Below are 17,882 nucleotides of genomic sequence, written 5' to 3' on the forward strand. Positions count from 1 at the left end.
ACCGTGGGATTTATTCTGTAGTGCTCACTTGAGGGTTTGTGCATACCCTGTCACCATCCATCTCTATGACACCCTGATGTAGTCAGGATTTGCCTTCTGGTCAGCCCCTGCTGATCATTAAAGAATTACTTCTAGTGGCTTTTAAAAATCCTTGCAGGTCAAGGCAGCAGAGAATGTTCTAATTAAGAGATATTGTGTGAGAGTAACAGGTATGGAAAGGGGAAAGCCGAGAAATTCAGGACCAATTCAAAACATGTCATCCCTCTCCCTACCCAAAAGTGCATTGCGCTTTTATATTTTTTTGATGTATTTTTTATAATATATTAACTACCTTGAACAAACTTATCAAAAATAGGAAGACATATTTATAATGAATACATCTAGCAGGTTTTTTTCCCCATTGCAATTACTGGCCTTTTGCATATCTTTACCATCTGATCCTAGGCATGCCTCTGGAAGTAGCTGCTGTCAACTGTCCACCAGCTATGAAACGATGCACTGATGTAGAAGGTCAGAGCCCAGAATGGAAATGGAATTCAGTACCTTATGAGGACAGAAATGGGTTAATGCTCCCAGGAGTGACACACCCAGCTGCAGCTGGTGGTTTCTGTCACTCACAGGAGCAAAAACAAATGGGAAAGTGGAGGTCACAGAGAAGGATACTTTCCATTTTCAAAAAGGTCCAATCATACCATGGGTTTTCTGATCAACAAGAAGACCATTTCCACTAATTGGAGTGCAATCCACAGTACATAGTCATTGTCAGAAGCTAAAGAAGCGTATTTTTTCATTCCATTTGCTGCAATTTCTTGCAGTGTGCGCAATTATATTTGTAGGATAAACAAGAAACCCAGAATACTGGGCTCCTGCACACAGTTACTGATGTACATGCATCACAACATGTGATGTGGTTGGGGAGCACTGTAGCATGCACATCCTGCTGTATATATGACATAATTTATGCAATGCATATGTAATGTATACCATATTTCATACATGCAGTGGGAAGAACTTTTGTGTTCCCTCTTCCACAGTGCTACAGGATTCCCAGTCACTGAGGATGTCAAGCAGTCCTCTGTATTTTAAAATATGTGAACGGAGAGCTCAATCCTGAGCTCGGCGCTCCAGCTTTTTGCCGGAGCGCACTGTCGCAAACATGCCGTAAGGCATGTCTGCGAGGCTTACCGCCAGGCGAGCACTCATGCTAGCCCAGCGCTGGGCTAGCGCTAGGCAGGTGCCTGTCCTCCGCTGAGACGGCCAAGCCGTGGCATGGTAAGTGGTTGTGGGGAGGAAGCATTCCAGGGAGGGCGGAGAGAGGGCGGGCGGGAGGTGTGCCAGGGAAGGGAGCGGGGAGGCAGGAGGCGGGTTCAGTGGAGTTCAGCTCCACTGAATCCTGTTCATTTGTGCAGGGCTCGGCGCCCTACATGAACACCTTTACTTTACTGCCGACCTTTTGGTCAGTGGTAAAGTGAATAGCCCCATTGTGGGGCTGCTTCCCTTACCTGGGAGAAGGGGACAAAAGTCCCCTTCTTCCGAGGTGCTGCCCCTGGCAGGCTGAGGCATGCAGGATGTGGCGTGAGCCATTCTCAGCACTGCTGCAGCCAAGCACCACAAGCAGCTCAGGATTGGGCTGTGAGTTTGCAGAGAATGCAACTCTAGTTCAAGGCGAACAATGATGAACAACAGAGGCTTAAAGCCAGGGACTCACTCAGACCTCCTTCTGTTTTATTTACTGATATCTGGGGAATGAAGGGTGCTGGTCTTTCTCAAAAACAAAGCAAACAAAACTAAGCTGCTGAAATCTTCATTTGAATAGCCATTTCATCATAGAATCATCATGTTGCAAGGTACCAGACTCCTCTGGATCCAAAGTCAGGGCCATATGTCTACCAGTCTTTCCAAGAGTCCTTTATCATCTGCTAGACCTCTGTGTGCCACAAGTGTAGGGGAGCCATTTGCAGAGCACACATTTCTAGATGGTTCTAGCAATCAAGTCAGTCCACATATTTCAAGGGAAGAAATTCTTTCCCTAAGAAAATGAACCAGCTTTCCAACTCCAGCCAGATAGCCTTCAGGATCCGAAATCACTATGATAAATCATAGTAGGTTTGGGAGCCCAGTGCATCATCCCCATGATGGACCTTCTCCCATGCGGTGTGCGGGGCAATGCCCTAGGCAGTGGGTATGGTGGTGCACCATTGCCCCAGCCTGCTGGGTTATATTTTTGGCTATAACTTTTGATAAAATAGAGGTATTTCATTTGTTTTGTTTGTTTTATTGCATTCTGCCCGAAATTACACATCGATTGATATATAACATGATGGTATTATTCAAAGATACCAAAATTTTAACAATTATGGCCAGTAGTAGTGTCACCCCCCCTGTGCGCCACCTGGTGTGACCCACACACCCTGCTAGTGACACCACTGATAATACTCCCCTTCAGTATGGGCATAATAATGCTCACCTTACAGGCTTGTGGTAAGGATAGTTTCAAAAATTATACAGTTGTGGCGTTTTGCACATGAGAAAGCGCTATATAAATGTTACGTACCGTATTATTGTTTACAGCTATGAGAGAAGAGTATGAAATTGTCTTGAAATTTGCTGTTCCAGTGAACTACAAACAAAGTCTCATTTTCTACACACCAGCCTTTGGATATCTGTCTTTTGAGTTTCTGTAATGTTATTTTAGTTAGTGACACCACTATTGTCATACATTTATAAATATAGTTGTACATTTGTTCAGTTCCCTTTTAAACGTATAATTCATGTCACGCCACTGAAAACACAAGCCATTTTTATTGGTGCATATTAGGCATTTAAAGTAAATACATGTTAATCAGAGTCAAATTCCCTTGACACTAATGAGAATTAAGAGCAAACTGAGAGCAACTGGCAGCTGGGAAAGCTGGCTGACTGTCCAAAACTTTAGGACTAAAATGCCTATTTTAAAATGGAGACCTAGACATACTTTGATGCTTCATCGAAAACAGATTGTTTGTGTATGCGCAAATGCGCATGTATGTGTGTGTGTCATTGATTTTTAGAAGACAGATTGTTTTTCCTACTTCTCTCATATTTTCGACAATGAACATAGGTCTTTTGAGTTGTTTTTCCTGTCTTAAACAAAAGGAATATATTCATGTAAAAACAGAAAGAGAAAAATGCTTTCAGTTTTGTGAAACACCGTCTCTCTGTTGCTTGGCCCTCAGGGAACAAGGCAGCAAAGTTTTTGTAAGTGCACATTTTTGTCTCCTTAGATAAAACCCTTGAAATCTGGGCAGCCCTGGGCAGGACAGTGAAATCCCCAGAGGGAGGGAGGCACCATCTTTTCACACTTGTGACATAATATCTCATCTCCCCCACAGTAAAATGCATGCACTGGATTTGAAAATAGGATACGTCATCCACTTGAGCTTCCTTGCAACACCCAACCTTAGCCATTCTTGTTTAAGGATCATATCCAAGGATGGCCTGAAAGATGACTTCCAAAGGAGGAAAGCAGGAACAGCTTTGGTTATTTTTTTTTTTTTACATGTACCAATTTTAAACAAAACATTATCACAGTGCAAGAATTATTGTGCAGGCAAGGGGTAAGAGGGTTTCTTGCCCCTAGGGAACTCACGGTCTAAACGCAGGGCTGCTGCAGAGGAAAGGAGGGGAAGAAACTGGAAGCAAGAATAAACTGGGAAAGAATATGTGGCTATGGGTCCAATCCTATCCAACTTTCCAGCACCAATGCAGCACTGAGATAAGGGAACAAATATTCACTTACCTTGAGGAGGGGTCTATGACTGCCTCCACACTCCAGGAAGCAGTGCATACCCTGTTGGCTTGGCTAAATTTGTGCTGGAAAGTTGGATAGGATTGGGCTTTATGGCATGTTTCAGGTACTTAAACTTAGTCCCAATTTGATGTGAGGTCTTTCTGGATAGTCACTCCTCACAGGAGGAGGCTTGATGGAGTTGTCCTCCTCCCTCATTCATGTTAGTAGTGGCTCTGGTTTACTAGGGGCAGGCCCTACTTTCTCGGTTCCCCTCACCTTGGTACCTGCTTTCTTCCTCTTTTTGACATTTAAGGATGTGAAATAACTCCTGTACCTTCCCACTGTGCGTTTCCTAGTTCCCACTGAAGTCAAGTGCCTTCCCACGAGTCCTCAGAAGTTCCTCTTGAGCAAGGGAAATTGATGTATCCTGAATCTAGTGCACATTCATGTCAATGCATGCACATGAATGCTCAGGAGCCACTCTGTGCCCAACTTGTCACAAAGTGCAGCTGCTGAGGTATATTCTGACCTGCATTGAAGGACAATTATGGTTTTTCTGAGCATATCTTTAATCCAAGTGACAAGTGGCTTTTAAACTGGTGGAAGATAGGATTTATTTGGGCTGTACTCTTCTGCACACTTAGCTGACAGTAACTCCCATTGTACTTAATGGGGCATACTTCTGGCTAGACATGCAGAGGACCAGTGGTGTAGCTGGCCCCTCTGGCATCCGGGGCTGTGTCTCGTGATTTCACAAGTGTCTAACCTGGAAGTAACTACGGTGATGTGATGATGTCACTGCCAATTACTTGGGGGCCCGGTGCCCTCGGAATGGTTGCACACTGCTCTGAGTGGCTGACCACTTAGTTTTTTGCTTTTTCCTGCTTTCTGGGTGCCTGTGAAGGGGGGTGCCAAACCAGAAGGTACCCCCAGCTTGACACTTCATCAAAGCGTGGTATGCAGGGCCCCCTGCCTTAGCTGCACAACTGCATAGGACTGTGCTGTCAGAGTAACTGAAGATGATATCGGTTAAGGGTATGGTAGAGCACTAGACAAGGTGAAATTGGGGTGGGGGGAAGGCAGCTCTTGGAGAGTACCCCTTGAAAGGAGAAATGTTAGGATGTTACAATTTGTTGCTGTTTCTCTGGACTTGGCAAACTGCAAATGAATTCTGTGACGTTGCATAAAAGCAGAGATGTCTGACGCTCAAGACTGCCATCAAAACCAAGACAAAACACTGTATGTACTCTACACATGCATTCAGAGACCTTTCCCTAGAAATCAGCATTCCAGCCCTTAGTACCAGGTAGAACTAATACAGGAGCATTCCCTCCCTTTTTTTGGCCAGATGTGACAAGGAGATTGCACTAATAATAATAATAATAACAGTATTTATATACCGCTTTTCAACTAAATGTTCACAAAGCGGTTTACAGAGAAAAATCAAATAACTAAGTGGCTCCCTGTCCCAAAAGGGCTCACAATCTAAAAAGATGCAAAAAAGATGCACTAGGGGGCAGAACTGGAGTATGTGCTTTCTTGACCAGCAGTCTGCATGGGACAGTCATCCCATTGAAAAGTAAAGCACAGTCCAGGTCTGCCTTATGATCATCCTTGGACTTATCCCCTTATCAGGAACCTTTAATGCCTGTGTGTTTACAAGCTCTTATCAGCCTTGGATGTAATCCGTTCAGGGTGTTAATGATTAATTTCTACTAAATAGTAATAAAAGAAAGATGCGTGGAGTCTTCTTGCTTCGCTGCCTGCTACGATTCTTCCTGATCGCATACATACAAGGCACCAAGCAAATATATCAATGTCCCTTGTATGTACTGCCTGATTCTCCCCTTGTGTTATTTATTGAATTAGAAGACGCCGAGATGGAAAAGACCTCCAAGGCAGCACAGTCTATTGTACCCTGCCTGCTTAGGAACATCACATGTCATGTAGTCCTCCAGGATATTGTGCAGGCGTATTTGAGTTGTTTTAAGGATTTTCAGTCCTAGGCTGCTGATATTCTGTATCTAGGCAGGAGATATAGCCCTTTCTCTAGTGTCCACTTATCTCCTTCCCTTAACAGTTCAGAAATGCTACGTTCCTCAACAGCGTTTCAATTGAAAGCTGCACAGGCTCTGTTAGAACACAGAGCCATCTCATGTAGATAAAGGAGTCAACACATACATTGAATTGCTAGATTCCTTGCATCAGGTGGGTCTGTGCCCAGTGGTAATGCTAGCAATATCTTGGTTTGGCTTTTTGCCAGAATGCTGAATGGAAATCTCTCTCTTCTTCTCACCTCCCCCTGCTTTAAAAAAAATTTGATCTGCAGTTCACCAGTAAATTGTAAAAAAATAAAAGGTCTTTGCTTGTAATAAGCTGTTTTTATTTGAGAAATTACTTTCCCCAGTTGATGAAATTAATTTTAGTACCTTTTTATAGTAGATACGGGCATGCTACACAATAACGGTCTTTACTTGGGGAGAAAAGTGTCCACTATTACAGCTTGGAAAATAGCTAAGTAATAAAAAGACACAGCATACATCTCTCTTCTTAAGAACTCAAATGCCTTCTCAAGCAGACTGACTTGGATCTTCCTGCACCATTTGCAGAGACTGTTCTTAGCGAGCATTTGCGGTGGAGCCGCAGACAGTGCTGTCGATTTTAATTGCTGCATCCCTGCAACCCTTTTAACCAAAATATTCTATGCATGTGAGAGTATCTCTAAAGAAGGCATATATAAATGTCAAAAGCTAAGCTCCACACTCTCTGCACAGAGGACCTTTATAAATCTGGAATAAATTAGGTATTTAGTATTGCTGCCAGCAGCCCTGGCAAAGGGGGGGTAGGTGGGTGGAGGGGGGGAAAAAGCCTGTAGATCTGCCGAAATCTTGTTTTCTTGTCCAGATTTCTTATCAGCAGATGCGTGCACATGTGTACATACACAAAATGATGCAATTGTGGAGCCAGCGATAAGGGAGTAGTTTGACTAAATGCAGATGAATTGGACCTAAACATTTGGCCGAGTGCTGCACTGTGAGGCAGCTGAGGCCAGAATGTCTGTGCGCTTTCGGCAGCCAGCCGAAGGATAAGTAAGGAGTTGCCTTGCTGGAATACTTTGGCATGGATTCTTTGCCCTTCATTTGCCCAGCATTGTAAAGTGTATAAATCAGTTTGTATGGGGCTGTGATGACTCCAAGATTCACAATCACTCATCTCTTAGTGACATTGATGGAATCTTTATTGGATCAAATGCATTGGAATTCTAATTATGACTCTCTGCTCTTTAGTGTTTCCCTCCAGCTATCAATATCTTGTAAACAATCATATTTTACAGGCAGGGACGCTGAGAGCTGGCATTGGGCCCGGGATGAGATGCCTGATTGGACCTCCCCCTTCCCCACCCTTCCCCTAGCACGCATCCCCACCACCCTCTGACATCCTTACTTTTCTTCCACCTCAGCAAAATCCTCCTCATTTGCTTTTTCTTCTAATAATAATGCAAGGACATCCAAGGATTGGCTTTCACTCTCCCTCATTACTGTGTGATGATTTTGAAAAAAAATCCAGGTGAAATAAACTTGCCTGGCCTTTTGATTTTTCTACCCCTTCCTTTTAACTTTCTTCTGTGCTCCAGACTTCTATTTGTAGCCCATACTGTTAATTTCACCTTCAATCAATGCCAAAACACATGTAGACTTGATCCAAGGCCATGTGTTCCAGACACACACTAAACTAGCAGAAGGGGTGAAGCTGACTATTGGGGCCTAGGAATGGTGTGAACTGAACTGGGTGACCTTTTGCTGGGACCTAGTAGTTCTGGTCTGAAGGTGTAAATTTCACTTTCCCATGTTTGAATTTTACGAATATATGTTGATACTTATGGAGAAGAACTGGGCTGCATTTTCACTACAGCTTTAATCCACTTTCAGTGCACTCCTATTCCCCCAATGTATTATGACAGGACTGTAGTTTGTTAAGGATTCTGGGAGCTGTTGGAGCTATTCTTAACAAATGACAGTCTCCAGAATGAATTGGTGTGATAGAAGGGCATTGAAAGTGAATTAAACCTGTAATTGAAACGCAACCTTGGATAGGCTGATATTGAGGTACCCATGTTTATTTTGAAATACAGTCAGGTCCCTGTATCTGTGAATCTGGTATCAGCTGATTCAGTTATCCACAGATCCATGGATCCGTACCTTTGTTTTATGTAGAAGTGCCTGCAGCACAAGTGTTTCCTGTTTAACAATCTTGCACACACACCCCTGGTGCCAGTGTGTTCAGATGAGGAAGGGGCTAGGAAACTGGGAAAAGACCATTGAAACTACCCCATATGCTTTTGCCACCCTCTACTGTTCTGATGGTGGCTTGGTGCATTTGGCCCTTGCTGGCAATGAAAAAAAAAAGATAGCTAAGGGTCTAGTGAGGATGTATGTGGGTGGCTTTCTGAGAGGAAAGTGTGGGAGGATGTAGCATGGGCTGTCCCTTGTCTGGTCTGCTGGTGCAATTTGCAGTCTGCTAGAGAGAGGCTAGCTGTGAATTTCTCCCATTGTATAGATAGAGACATGTTTGCCCTACTGCCTGTTTAGACCATTACAGGCTGACAGCCCAATCCTATCCACACTTTCCTGGGAGTAAGCCTCATTGACTTTAATGAGACTTACTTCTGAGTAGACATGCATAGGATTGGGCTGTGAGATGTCGTTCTGAAGGTATTGTCATTCAGTCAGAAATTAGACAATATGAGGACTGAGTCTGCTGTTACTCCAGCTCTTGAAAGTGAAGGGGGAGGTCTGCCACAAGGCACTTGGAGGCCAAGGTTAGGCATTCTCATAGTAAGTCATCATTAATAGCAATGTGACTTTTCATATCTTCAGATAGAAGAAGACACTTGTTTGAAGTTCAACTTACTGTCTTCTTATTGTACTTTAAGGGTTGATATAGACAGGATAGCTGCTGTATGGAGGCTGCTGGAAAACACTAACCCTTATTGGTGCTGCCTACTGTGGGTATCAGGGCCTAAGAGAGAGGGGGTGCAGGGAATAAATTGCACCCAGGCATGGAGTCAAAAAGGGGGCCATGAGCCAAAGGAGAGGAGCCATAATTTTTCCAGTATCTCAGAATATGTTTGCATATACAGTTTGTGCCTCGTTATCCACTGGAACAGAACCCCCAGTGGATTTTAAAAAAATCAGTGGATACCAGATCAGTGGAAGAATAGCTTTAAAGACCCACTTCCAAGTTTCTTCCTCCTCCGGTATCACCCCAGAATGTAATTGTATAGCTGCTATACTGCATTCAGCCACTAGATGGGGTGAATAATGGAATCTAATGGAATGAAATTATTCCTTAGATTCCATTATTCACCCCATCTAGTGGCTGAATATGGTATAGCTTCTATCCCGATGCATTCTGGGGTGACAATGGAGGAGCAAGAAACCTGGAAGTGGGTCTTTAAAGCTGCCTTTAACCCCAAGAAGTTTGCATCCAGGGCAGTTTAACAGTGCAAAGGTAGGAAATTGGTTTTTTTTTTCCTTGTTACAAGGCATTTAAAGGTGGATTCCAGTACCAGTGGTGAGTCAAATCAGTGGATGCCAAATCAGTGGATACCAGGGTGTCACCTAGGCCCAGCCCAGGTGGCTTGGAATCAACCTGGAGCAGGGTCCTCCTCAGGGGTAAGGGCCTCCTCTGGAGTAAAACAGGACTACTATCAGGACTGGGACCCCAGCCAAGTCCCTTCCCAGGGAGCAGGCCCTGGTGCCTCCTGGGAGCAGTCAGCAGGCACGTGGGTGGAAAGGGCGGGGCTGGAGCAGAACAAGGGGAGCCTCATAAGGAGGCTGGGAGGCGAAGGGAGAGGTGGCTCCTCTCCAGTCGGGAGAGGGATCCCAGAGGAGGTGAAAGGGGGTAGCCACCCCGGCCTCATCCAGACAACTGAGGCTCCTCAGGGAACTCGGCAGACCTCAGCCCTGGAGAGAAGGGCCAGGGGCTGGGAGCCTCCAGACCCTAGTCATGCCTGGGGTCCTGGGGTAGAAATCAGAGAGGCGAGTCTACAACAGCCAGGACCCCCTCTCAACAAACCCCATTGGAGGCCAGGGATTCGAGGGGCAAGACCAGAGGTACAAGGGGCCCTCCTGAGGACAGCTGAGCAGACCCCCAGCCAAGGTACTGCAGTTCTCAGGAACCCATACCCCTGGCCGACAGACAGCAGCGGGAGAGCCAGGCCTGAAGCCCCAAGGGGTCAGGCCGACGTGGGGAATGGACCGGGTATGCGCCGACGCCACCAGTCTATGTAAAACAAAGGGGCCTGTGACGTAACAGGCCCCATGAGTGTGAAGAACTTAACACGAGTAAACCGGCTGTATAAATCCACTATATCTGCCTCACGTTCTTCTTTTCGCCGACGACCGACACGCATCGTCCGGGTAAGCCCCCCGTGCTTGGGCACACCCAAAGGGGCGGGGTCTCCGCCAGCCATGGACGTCACACAGGGTCCCACCTGTGTTGCGTGAAGACTGGCACACACATTTTGTGTAAGCCTATATAGTTTTATATATTGTAATTCAGAGAAATTATGATCCAATGCTTGTATGAAATTATGATCAATGGAGAAGGGAAGGGCCCCGAAAGAAACTTTGTGCCCCCCAAAGGGGCCCAGAAGAAACTTTGTACCCCCTGGTAAAATTCCTCTTGGAGACCCTGTTGGATATAATGTATCTGTGGTATCTTTGTAGTTGAACTTCTTCTCCTGTTTGTTTCCCATAAATTGGTCAATCTAGAGCCCTGGTAGGAAGAGTGAGGGAAGGAGCAGGGGAGGGGAGAAAAGGAAAGAAAGGAACATAAGAAAAGGAGTGCCTATGAGTAAAGAACCAAGCTGGAATGTTTGAATCTTGCTTGCTGCAGCTTGCTAACTAAAGGCCAGTTACAAAAGTATTGTGTGTGTTGTATTTTGTTGGTTGGTTTGTGATTTTTATATGTGGTGAGCTGCATTGAATGTTTAGCTACGGCAACAAAAAAAGAAAACAGAATGAAGACAGTTTAATACAAATGAAAGAGTTGTTTTCCCAAAGCCCATACACCTGCGAAGGGTGTTCACTGTTTCACCCATGCCGTGCTGGTGTGCTGACACTTTTAATTGACTGATGTACCAGGAAAGAACCTTTTGAACACTCTGTCCTCTGTGTGGAGCGCTAGGTTTTGGCAGCCTTCGTGAAATACCCACAATGTTCCACTCACTCCTAATGCAGTAGCATTTGAGTTCCAGTTTAGAACAGAAAGAAATGTATTGAGCCGAGGTGGGGTGGGGGTAGGAAGGAAAGCACGAGATCTATCCACCTAAACTCATTTTTCAAGCAGATTGAATGGTGTGCAGAGGAATATGCATATTCTCGTTATAAGAAAAAGAAATCCTTTTGAACAATTAATCCACCTCCACCCTCCTGTCTCCATTCGACAGGAGAGAAATAGGCATCCTCAATTTTAGACGTGAATCAAGAAGCTCACAATGATGAAGCTAAATGAGCCACCTGCCACATGTGGTCCAGTGGTATCTCCTGCCAAATAATTTTGGAAATGTTAATTCCCGAATGTACATTTTATCTACCGCCCTCAAAATATGATGTTCATATTTAGATGCTGGTTGTCATTATCACAGAATGCAGGCCTTGCTTCTCATTTGCCAAATATTCATCATTTCAGTGTTTCGTGCAAGCAAATGTTGTGAGGATTGACTGCAAACTGACTTTGACATGTAAACAGTCAGCAGATACTAATTTTGTACGTGTTAATGTGTACCTAGTAGGTCAAACTTGATGAGATTGTGAGATGTCCAGGATTCTCTCCCAATTCTTTCTTTCTTATGATAAATACAGCTATGAAGGAGCCCATTTCCGGTCACATAGCCCATGAGTAGCTCCTGGGATGTGACTTCAGCTAGCAAAATGGTACGGGGAGAAAAGCTTCGGCAGCTTGGTCCACTGCTGTGGTCTCAACCAGAACTGCATCCTCTAGAAACTGCATCTGCTATTGAAAAAGGTGGGGAGGTGGGCATCAGTCATGGATCTGATGCCGCCCCATTTTGTCACACCCACAGTGAGAGAGAGAGATCTAGCTGTTAAAGTGAACTTTGTCACAGTTCAAGTATTTTAGCTCTTTAACAGGCTGCTGAGGATCTCTTTTGTACCTGCTTCTGAGAATCCAGGACGCTTGTGAGGAGCCTGGTGGAGTGTTAGTGGCAACCTGCCAGTTCTGTGATATAACAGAGCATTTTGCCAAGTGAACAAGGACTTTCATGTTGGTGACTCAAATGAGAAAAAAAAAATAGACTTGAGTAATTTGTAATGATTGCTACTGCTTTGGAAGTGAATTTCTTAAGGAGCTCATTGTCGCCACGATGCAGTTACACATAGGACTGGTCCCTCCACCTCTCCCTTTCACTAGCACATCCATGCACTCTTAATGGATTAACTATTTTTGGCAGGCCTTGGGTAGTTTCAATTCAGTATGGATGCCCCTCTATGTTTGTCTTTCTTGGAATGTTTAATGCTCACGACTTCAAATTTTTATTGTGTGTCGAAATGGCATAGAGGAAATGAATTCCTGGAGACAGAAGAGGAGATACACATGTGTTAGAAGAGCTGTGGGAGTCAGGCAGTCCCACACACTGCAAAGCTGAGTTTACTGCAACAAGGGAAGAACTTTTGTTACCCTAACACAAGCAGTGGACATTATGCAGTATAGGCAGAACAAGGAGGCAGGAAAAAGAAGAGAGGTCTAGTGAAGGTAGAAAAGAGCAACCCATAAGCCTTTAACCAAGTATGAATGTAGATTAGAGCTCCCTCTTCTCGTGAAGTCACACCCTTTCTAACTACAGTACATACTGAATAGCTGTGTTCACATGCTATCAGTCTTCCAACACTTCGAATCTCTGCAACACAGCTGATTTTCCCTGCCAAGCTGCCATTTTAGAGCTGCTAATGCTTGAGAAAGGCACAGTGTCTAGAGGCCTATGACTATTTCTAAGAAGCTTATCTTTGGGGCTGTTTATATCACTAAGAAGGAGCTACAGCTCAGCGGTGGCATTCATGCCAGAGGTCTCCAGTTCAATAGCTAACATCTCCAGGTATAAGGATTTGAGGTAGCTGCGTTGGGAATGAGTTCTAGCAAAGGCTTTGGAGACCCGCTACCCATCAGAACTGATGACACAATGGCTTCACCCAGTATAAGGCAGCTTTATATATTCCTATGTTTCTCATCACAGTCGCTTGTCAAAATGGGTTTGCTAGTTTTCAGGTCACATCAGGCATTTCCTCTGAAAAGCTGAAGCTGGGCTGTTGGAAAGATCAAGGTTACTTCTCATGCTTGGCAATGCTCGACTATTTAAGAACCTTTCTATGTTTCCACCTATTCTTCCTTTTTCAGTATAGAAGTGCAAGTTGTCAAGCTGCTGATGGTGGGTTAGGCCACTGAATGCCTCTGCACCAGAAATGGGGAAACTTCTCACACTGCTTCATAGAAATAATTGTATAGAGGCCCAGATTCCATTTTTTGATTTGGCTGACCCAGCAATGCAAGCTGACCCCATCAGAAAGCTGTGATGTACTTTGCTGGGTGAAAGCTGAGATTCCAGAGAAGAGGGGCCAAGTGAAGACATGGTATGGTTTTCATCCCATCTTTTTAGCATAGAAAAACAGCCTGTTTAGCTAGTTATATATTACATGCCTTTGTGTTGCAGATGCTCCATATGTCTTCAGCATTACAAAACATATGTTTTTTTTCAAAAAGATCTAGAATTTTTCAGAACCATCAGAGGACTGTTGCAAACTGCAGCCTGGGACCGGATGCAATTTATGAGCTGGATATAGAACACTCTTTGTAGCGTTCAGGCTTTCCAAATGCATTCAAAAGTTCTCAACCTTTATAACTAATTGAAACATCCTTTAGATGACCCTTCCCCTGTGCTGGGCCATAGACAGGGAATAAAAACACGCCGCCTCATTTTAATCAATAGCAAGCCTTTTACCAGAACTGGCCAAGCTGGTGAGGCAGACTATTCCACCTGAGAACAAAAAAGCACAAACTTGATTGAACATTGCAAGGAGGGAAGGGAACATGCAGAACTGTGCAAACAATATAGCTTTCCAAACTTTGACAGACACCATCTTGCTTCCTTCAAGGAAGATCCTGGGCTCAGTTTCAAGGTCTCGGCAGATAAGGTTTCCAGCTGACAAGTTATGCAAGTCTGAGTGACAAGCAAGATACACTTTAATGTAACTGATTTGTAGATAACAGATAATGTTGAATCTACATCCACACGCCATATAGCAGGGGTGGCCAAACCGCAACTCGCAAACCATATGCGGCTCTTTGACATAAGATGTGGCTCTCAGAAATATATTGGCTGAGCTCCTTTTTGCATCACCATTAATGTCAAAGATACATTTTTTTAAAAAATCAAGCTCTATAATTATTTACTGGCTATAAACTGGAGAGTCCACTGGATTAAAACATAATTTTAATGTTCATGATGAGTAAATATATTTAAGAATTTAAATGCTTCCTAAATATTGTGGCTCTCAAACATCTGGTTTATTGTATGTGGCTCTTAAGCAAGTTTGGCCATACCTTCCATGTAGTAAGATACACTAGACACCATTTCTGGACACTCTGTTTGTGTCGGTACACTGATTCTCAGCACAGTGCCCCATAACGCTGTGTGGACCCATGGAGCTTTAAAAGGGTAGCAAACAAAATAGGTTTTCAAATGTTTTGCCTGAGTAAGATCCTCTCAATTTGTCTCACGTTTTGCTTTAGGTGAAATTGACAGTGGATTACAGATCTAGTAGCTGCTTGCCAGCAAGAGTGTAAATGGCATGGGTTGAAGGTTTTCAAGAAGAGGTTGGATGGCCACTGTGGGCCATCTGTGTAGCAGTTTCCTACACTGAGCAGGCAGTTGGACTAGATGACTCCAAAGGTTCTTCCAACATTCTGTGGTGCTAGGTTTCTGGGGTGTCACTACAATTTAGGGACAAAGTAGGACAGCCAGGCAAATGGCTCTAGTTGTAAATAAGTCCTACTGTTGGCAATAAGAAACTGTCCTATTTGCAGAGTTGATGCTGTTGTCTGCTCAGTAGCATTGCTTGTTTGTGTTAAGACTGCCCAAGACATTTTGATAACTGAAAATGATAAAGGTACATGTATGGTGGTTTAGTAATAAGACAGATTAATTGACAGTTTGCTGCTCTTTAATGGTTATGGGCCAGTATGGGCCATCACATCTAACTTAGTGGCAGATCCATCATTTAGCCTTCCCTGTACTGAAGGTCAAACCAGCACAACTACAGCATTTTGAATTGAGTGCGAAACATAGTGGAAGCAAGTGAAGATCTTCTAAAACTGGTGGCACTTGCTCAGTTTGTCCAGTCCCAGTTCAAAATACTGGTAGGCATGTCCTGAATGAAGTGACATTCCCCAATAGACCTCAAGAACAGACCCATGGACTAGCTCTCTTTCAGTAATCTCTCCATAGCATGGATAATAATGGCAAGGCAGTTTCCCTTGCTCTGGGCTGAGGGCAACAGATGCTGCAACCTGACAAGTGCTGAGCAATCTAACAGCCCAACCCTGTGGGCCATTTATAATGGCAGATCTTGTGATCCACCATCATAAACTATATAGCAGAGCCTTAAATCCATATGTAAATGCACATGAGTGCTGCCGCTAGTGGAATTATTTGCTGAAGGGGCAAGGGAATCTGTTTATGTCAGTGGTTTCCAAACTCCTAGGGAACCAGGTGTGTGTTGGTGGGGGGAGGGCAGTGACAGTTCTGCAGAGATTGCAGCGCTGTTGCTGCCATTACCAAGGGCCATTTGTTACTTCCTGGGGCGGGGCAGCGCTGGCCTCCTGCAGGGTCCTGGAGGCTTGCAACCCCCTCTGATCTCCTCTGAGGCTGCTGTAAACAGCCCGTACCCAGGGCTTTGTAAACAAGCTGCAAAGGAGATCAGAAGGGGCTGCAAGCCTCGAGGGCTCTGCAGGAGGCCAGTGTTGTCTCCAGGTAAGTAAAAGTTCCTTGGCAGTGGCAACACTGTGATCTCTGCAGCACTGCTGCTGCCATTAGAGCAGGCTCATTCCCCTTAAGGGTTGAGGGGGAATGGAATGGTTCCCCACTGGGTCGTGACCCACCAGTTTGGGAACCATTGGTTTATGCTCAAGCTGATGTTTCCCTTATCGTTGCCCGCCTTCTCTCATCACCCCCTAGAACCTTGACGACCAGGATATCTTCAGTGACCTTTTTCAGCTGCTCTTCATATGCATTTGATCACCATGGACATGTAATAAGGCTCTGAAAAAATTGCCAGGCTAACCTTCATCGCTGCATGTCAGAAGATTGCGGGTGTAATGGCTTTTATCGATGCAGCCGTAGACATTTGGCACTCTGCATTAAATTTTAACTGATTGGTTTTAGGGAGTTAAATACTGTCTCCTGAAAGCGGCAAACGCAGTTCTGGGAAGGTGAAATAATCACCGGATCCTGTCTGTGATTTCTTTGCAGGTTGTGTGTGTGTGTGTGTGTGGGGGGGGGGTGTTTGTCTTCTTCTGCAATGGATGCCCATAGTACCAGCATGGCTAAGCAGCTTGCTTTTGCTGAAGTGAAGATAACCCAGCTCTCTATAGTGCAGAGCAGCTACACTGCAGGTCTGTCAGAGTATATTTAACCTTCGGATTTTGCCCAAATCTTTAAAGAGCTATCACCCTTACGGGTTGCACATCAAAATGACAGCTGTTGTGCTGAAAAAAAAATAGGAGCTCTCAATAGATGGCAAGAAGCACTTACTAAGAAGTTGCTATCATGACATCCACCCACATGACTGGGTTGAGAAGGCAAGCAAGACCAGCCCACCGTTTTGGTATTGTTTCTCGGTGCTGTGGTCCTCAGATGTTTGCATTATTCAAGCATCAAAAAACTTTTTGCTTTAAGATGACATTTCTGGTGCTTTCATTTTTTGTTTGTGCTCCAGAAAGCATGGAAATTGCAAGTTCTGGTAGGTGCCTGAACTTGTGCACCGTGTACGCAGGGAAGTCTTGTACGTGATGTCGGCTTTACCTATTAAGTTGCATGCAGTCGTACTTTGCCTTGATATTTCAACTGGATAGCGGGCTGGGGAGGGATGCATCAGTGCAGAAATTCAACAGTTAAAGCTTCTCCATCACGTGCTAGAGATCCCCCTGATGAATGTCTGCATGGTACATTTCTACAAGGCGCAGGTCTTCTCCAAAATGCCGCCTACTAGCGTAGATGTCCACACAGATTTCATTAGTCTTAACTAAGGCCACAGCATGCCACATAGAGATGTGCACCACAACGTATCGCACACACATACCCACACACATGCCACAGCGCATCGCAAAACGGACACAGCAATACACAGGATGCACGATGTGGCGTACCACACTGTATATACACCCAAACGAGAGCTGCAGTGCGCCACATGCATGCATTGAACACACGCCAGAATGTGCACACTGCAACATGTACATTGCAAAGTGTGTGCCACACACATCGCATGCGCCACAACATGCCACACACCAGTGGGCACCACAGAATGCCACACATGTGTTGTGTATGCGTTCATACACAACGCATGCTGAAATGCACCACATGAGCAAGAACACAAAACACCCGCTGGCGACACCTACTGCATGCAGATGTAGCATCTCACCTTATCCATCTACGGATACATGCTGTTGCAACTTAATCACTCCAAGAGCAGCCATTTTTGTTTTGGGAAGTGAGCATCAGTTCCCATATGGATACACAGTACACCTTTAGTTATAATATAAAATGGGAGCTTTAAAGCTTTGTAACTTACCAACTACATGACAGATTTTCTTGATTCCAAGGAAGCACAGGCATTATTCTTGAATTTTTAACATAATCTAAACCAGGGGTCTCTAAGCCAAAGGGCCACATCAAATATCTGGCACAGGGTCGAAGGCCCCTCAAAAAATTAAACAAAATTTAAAGAAATACAGTAGAGATGGAACTTGAATGAATCAATGAATCAATGAATGAATGGGCTCAAATGTCCAGGATTTCTCCAGGCACCAACACAGCCCA

This window comes from Tiliqua scincoides, chromosome 1, assembly GCF_035046505.1.
Source record: "Tiliqua scincoides isolate rTilSci1 chromosome 1, rTilSci1.hap2, whole genome shotgun sequence".
NCBI classification, from domain to species: domain Eukaryota; kingdom Metazoa; phylum Chordata; class Lepidosauria; order Squamata; family Scincidae; genus Tiliqua; species Tiliqua scincoides.